General features: G+C 35.7%; 1 non-coding gene across 1 annotated transcript; it reads right to left on the bottom strand.

Annotated features, from left to right (window-relative positions):
- Positions 1 to 837: 837 nt before the first annotated feature.
- LOC113772624 lies at positions 838 to 944 on the bottom strand. Its single transcript, XR_003468593.1, has one exon. It is a non-coding gene; the product is annotated as a small nucleolar RNA R71 (small nucleolar RNA).
- Between the last annotated feature and the right edge of the window lie 5,379 nt (positions 945 to 6,323).

Here is a 6,323-nt window from a genome sequence, read left to right as displayed (position 1 = left end):
GGAAATGGCTCAAGCTGCAGGATGGACAAAGGTAGAAGTCCAGTCGGACTGCAGAAATGTGGTGAGCTCGATCAATGCGGGCAATGTTCAGGATTGTAAGTTACAAACAATCCTAGAAGACATTGAGGCCCTAAAGACTAGCTTTGACAGTTGTATCTTCTCTTTTGTTCCCAGAAGTGCGAATGGTTGCAGTCATGCAATGGCTCAATTTGCAACCAAGGTGGTTAATACCATTGATTGGCAAGCTTCATTTCCAACATGGTTAACTGTTCTTGCTAGGAAAGATATGGGGGTAGTTACCCCTTTTTGTAATTAACTCTTGTATTTTCAAGTGTTATTATCTATTATCTATAAAATGTTATCGTTTGATTAAAAAAAAAAAAAAAAGAGGAACAAGAGGTTTGGGGGTCGATAAAGAAAATTTTGATAGAATTACCATTTGAGGAAGAAATGGCGAAAAATGAACAAAATAGGCGAATTCTGTGAGATTTTGCTGTACCAGGAATACAAGGTTCTCAAACTAGCATCGTAAGGTCAACGGTAAATGCTAATAATTTTAAGATTAAACCATCACTGATTCAAATGGTACAACAATCTCAATATGGAGGTAATGCTACCAAAAATCCAAATTCTCACTTGTCAACATTTCTTGAAATCTATGATACAATTAAGTTTAATGGTGTTAGTGATGATGCAATTAAACTTCGATTGTTTCCATTTTCACTAAGGGATAAGGCTAGGGTTTGGTTACAATCTCATCCTCCAAATACTTTTACAACTTGGGATGAATTAGCTAAGGCTTTTCTTAATAAATTCTTTCCACCTGGAAAAACTGCTAAATTGAGAATGGATATAACTAGTTTCTCTCAACAGGAAGGAGAGACATTGTACGAAACTTGGGAGCGCTATCGGGAATTGTAACGAAGATGTCCTCATCATGGTCTACCAGATTGGCTAGTAGTCTAAACATTTTACAATGGTCTCACCGATCCAACAAAGACGCATGTAGATGCGGCAGCGGGAGGAGCTTTGATGGGAAAGACAACTGAGGAAGCTCAACAATTGATCGAAGAAATGGCTGCTAACAACTACCAATGGACAAACGAATGAGGTAATACAAGGAGAACCGCAGGTATGCTCGAAGTAGATACCTTGAATATGTTAAGTGCAAAAATGAATAATGTGGTTAAGATGCTTAATAGGCATGTTGGTGCTAGTTCTAATCAAAGAATAGTTGTTGCATGTTGTACCACTTGCGACGGAGATCATGATGATTTTATGTGTTCTAGCAGCGAACAGGTTCAATATCCCAACAATTACAACCGTCCACCCCAAAATAATCCATACTCCAATACCTATAATCCTAGATGGTGAAATCACCCGAATTTTGGATTGAAGGATCAAGGGAACCAACAAAAATCAGTTAATCCATCAGATTTTCAACCGAAATAACCACTGCAGGAGTCCAAACCAGCTTGGGAATTGATAATTGAGAAGCTGGCAAATGTATCAAATGATAAAATTGAAAAGTTAGCCAGTGCCACTACTCAACGGTTTGAAAGAATTGAAGGAATGATGGACCAACTCACCAATATGTACAGGAATGTTGACGTCCAATTAGGCCAAATTGCTAATGCGGTTAACAATCGCAACCAATGGGACTTACCTAACAAGACTGAGGTGAACCCAAGAGAACATGTGAAGGCTATAACCCTCTGTAGTGGTAAGGAATTAGGTGAGCCGCCGATAGTTGAAAGTGGAAGAGAGTTTGAAAGAAGAGAAAATAAGAAATTGAGTGAATTAGGAGAGGATGGCAAGAAAATCAAAGGGAAAGAAAAGATGGAGAAAAATGAACCACAAATAGGAGATACAATACCAATTTCTCCACCGGTGCCATTCCCTCAAAGATTGAAGCCTTCGAGAAATGACAAAGAATTTGAGAAGTTTGTCAACATTTTCAAACAATTACATATTAATATACCTTTTGTTGATGCTATTTTGCAGATTCCGTCATACGCAAAATTTCTCAAGGAGATAATGACCAAGAAAAGGAAGTTGGTAGATAATGAGACAATTGCATTAACGGAAGAATGTAGTGCAATCATACAAAATAAATTACCACCAAAGTTGAAAGATCCGGGGAATTTCACAGTTCATTGCACTATCGGTAATGTAAAATTCTCTAAAGCATTTTGTGACCTTGGTGCAAGTGTTTCATTAATTCCTTTAACTGTGGCTAGGCAATTAGGGTTGAAAGAGTTAAAGCGTACTAACATTTCCTTGCAATTGGCTGACAGGTCTATTAGACATCCAATGGGCGTATTGGAGAATGTACTCATTAAAGTACAAAAATTCATTATTCCTGTTGATTTTGTTGTTTTAGATATGGAGGAAGATGTAAATGTACCTATTATACTTGGTAGACCATTTCTGGCCACTGCAGGTACAATAATAGATGTCAAACGAGATAAGTTTAAGTTCCAAATCGGTGAAGAGGAAGTGGAATTTGATTTGAATAAAGTGGAGAAATATCCCTCTTTTACCGATCATGTTTATTCTGTTGGTATATGTGATGAATTGGCATTAGAAATGAGTCAAGTTAATCTTGATAATGATTCTCTTGAACTTTGTCGTAATGGTGTAGGCTTACAAGAGGAGCAAGTTGAAGAAATGATTGAATTTTTGTAGGCACGGGTTCCTTACAAAAGGAGAAATGCATATGAGCAGTTAGGATTGAGTAAAGGGCTACTGCCACCATTATGTGAGCAAGCACCACAATTTGAGTTTAAGCCGCTGCCTAAACACCTCAAATACGCGTTTCTTGAAGAAAAAGAGACATTGCCGGTGATCGTCAATGCAGAATTAGATGAGGAACAATTAGATAAGCTATTGCGTGTTTTAAGGAAGCATTTGAAGGTTATAGGATGGACAATTTCTGATGTTAAAGAAATTAGTCCAACTATTTGTATGCACAAAATTTTATTAGAAGAAAGTTCTAAGCCAGTAGTTGAAACTCAAAGAATATTAAATCCAAACATGAAAGAAGTGGTAAGAGTAGAAATTCTTAAATGGCTGGATGCAGGTATAATTTTTTTAATTTCTGATAGTGCTTGGATTTCTCCTATACATGTAGTGCCAAAAAAAGGGGAGGTAACCATAGTACATGGTAAAAATGATGAAATGATTCCCTCTAGAGTTGTAGTTGGTTGGCGAGTCTGTATTGATTAAAACTGAATGCAGCTACTAGAAAGGATCATTTTCCTCTTCCTTTTCTTGATCAAATGACATAAAGATTGGCTGGTTATGAATTTTATTGTTTCTTGGATGATTTTTCAGGATACAATCAAATAGTCATTGCACCGGAAGATCAAGAGAAGATTACATTCACTTGTCCTTACGGCACTTTTGTATTTCGAAGAATGCCTTTTAGACTGTGCAATGCACCAGCCACCTTCCAACGGTGCATAATGGCAATTTTCTCTGATTTTAATGAGAAAATTATGGAAATCTTCATGGATAATTTTTCTGTATTTGGATCTACTTATGATGATTGTCTTAACAATTTAGATCTAATTTTGCAGAGATGTGAAGAAACAAACCTTGTACTCAATTGGGAAAAATGTCACTTCATGGTTTGTGAGGGTATTGTGCTAGGCCATAAAATTTCTTCAGAAGGTATTGAGGTAGATCAAGCCAAGATAGAAGTTATTGAGAGAATGCCTCCGCCTACCAATGTGAAAGGCATTTGAAACTTTCTTAGACACGTGGAATTTTATCAGCGATTTATTAAGGATTTCTCCAAGATTGCTAAACTTTTATGTGAATTACTTGCAAAAGATGTTCCTTTTCACTTTAATGATGAGTGTTTACTTGCTTTTAATAGGTTGAAGAATGAACTTGTCTTCACACCCATAATAGCATCACCGGATTGGAACTTGCCATTTGAATTAATGTGTGATGCAAGTGATTTTGCAGTCGGGGCTGTTCTTGGGCAAAAACATGATAAACGACTTCATGTCATTTATTATGCAAGTAAAATGCTAAATGAAACCCAAGTTAACTATGCAACAACAGAGAAGGAATTGCTAGCAGTGATATTTGCATTAGATAAGTTTAGATCTTATTTAGTAGGATCTAAAGTTATCATTTATACCGATCATGCAGCACTCAAATATTTGTTAAATAAGAAAGATGCAAAACCTTGACTAATTCGATGGATTCTATTATTGCAGGAATTTAATTTGGAGATCAAAGATAAAAAAAAGATCCGAGAATTTAGTCGCTGATCATCTTTCTAGACTGGAAAACATACCTCAAGAAAACCATTCAACCATTAAAGAAGAATTTTCAGATGAGTTTTTAATGGCAATTTATAAGTCACCATGGTATGTTGATCTAGTTAATTTTGTAGTTAGTGGAGTGATACCAAGTGATTTGAATTCTCGTCAAAGGAAAAAGTTCTTAAATGATGCTAAACATTACTTTTGGGAGGAACCATTCTTTTACAAATATTGTGCAGATGGAATAATTAGAAAATGTGTTCCGGAAGAAGAGGTATATAGTATTTTAATGCATTGTCATACCCTTGAAACCGGAGGTTATTTTAGTACTACTAAAACCGTAGCAAAGATATGGCAATCTGGATTTTATTGGCCTCCTATGTACCTAAACACTAGAAATTGGGTTAAAAGTTGTGATCAATGCCAAAAAATCGGTAATATTTCAAGAAAGAATGAAATACATTTAACTACATATTTAGAAGTTGAGTTATTTGATGGTTGGGGCATTGATTTTATGGGACCATTTCTAGTTCATATAATAATAAGTACATCCTTTTAGCAGTTGATTATGTCTCTAAATGGGTAGAGGCCATTCCTTCACAAACTAATGATGCTAAAGTTGTGTTTAAATTCCTTAAACGGAACATATTTTGCAGGTTTGGAGTCCCAAAGGCAATAATAAGCGACGAAGGTAAGCATTTTTGTAATAAAATTATTGACACCTTGTTACTTAAATATGGATGCGGGCATAAAAAGTCACTTCCCTATCATCCGCAAGCCAATGGTCAAGCGGAATTGGCCAATCGAAAAATTAAAATCATTTTGGAGAAAACGGTCAACCGATCGAGAAAGGATTGGTCAAACAAGCTTGAAGATGCTTTATGAGCATATAGAACGGCATTTAAAACGCTGTTGGGAATGTCTCCATATAAGTTTGTTTATGAGAAAGCGTGTCATTTACCTATAGAAATAGAACATAAAACTTATTGGGCTGTTAAGGCTATTAATTTTGATTTTAAATCTGCAGGTGAAAAGAGAATGCTTGAGCTAAGCGAATTGGAGGAATCGCGGTTAACCTCATATGAGAATGCCAAGATTTACAAAGAAAAAGTGAAATTTTGGCATGATAAACATATTCTTCCTAAGCATTTTGAAGAAGGGTAAAAGGTGTTATTGTTTAATTCAAGGCTTAAATTATTCCCTGGAAAGGTTAAATCTCGATGGTCCGGGCCATTTGAAGTGGTTCGCATGTTTCCTTATGAAGCAGTGGAAATAAAAGGAGAAAATGATGTCCCATTCAAAGTGAATGGTCAAAGATTGAAACTCTATTTGGTTGGAGAAAAGGTTCCTAAATGAGTAATTTACTTCTTAGGAAATACAATGGAGAGTTAAAGAAACTATGGGAGAGTCGAGCATAACGACTCTAAACAAAACACTTGTTGGGAGGCAACCCAATAATAATATTTTAGTTGCGTGTTTTTATGTGTTTCTTACATTTTGGTGTGATTTTATTGACTAATTAGATGTATTTCACTTGTTTGTAGGAGGTACAGGAGTTTCATCATCCATCTTGGAAGTACAATTGAAGAGCAAGTGTAAAAAGGGAAGTTTTCTTACCAAATTGTGTTTTAAGTGCTTAAAATTCCCATGCATATATATACATTGTGCATTTCAAGTATATTCAAGTGAGTTTTGGTGATAACATGGTTATAAATGCTCATGGACTCATTTGATGTGCATTTAATGCCCAAAAATGTCATTTTGGTGTAAAAGTGCAAAAATGATCAAAGAATCTCACCCCTCGATTTTCAATGAAGATGTGTTTGATGTGTTTTGAGAGATTGGATATTGTGTTTATGGTATATTACATGTGCGTGGGAGGTTGGAATTGATAAAAACTTTGTCCAATGTATAATTTGGAATTGGCCGAAAAAGGGATAAAAAGTTTGAAAGATTGCAGTTTCTGCAATTATTGCAGATAAAGACAGATCTGAGCTGGGATCCAATTCAACCCAGAAGAATCCGACCTCGAATCCATAAGAT

The sequence above is a fragment of the Coffea eugenioides genome, chromosome 5 (genome assembly GCF_003713205.1).
Source record: "Coffea eugenioides isolate CCC68of chromosome 5, Ceug_1.0, whole genome shotgun sequence".
NCBI classification, from domain to species: domain Eukaryota; kingdom Viridiplantae; phylum Streptophyta; class Magnoliopsida; order Gentianales; family Rubiaceae; genus Coffea; species Coffea eugenioides.
The sequence above is the reverse complement of the archived record's forward strand: the minus strand, read 5'-3'. Positions and strand labels throughout refer to the sequence as shown.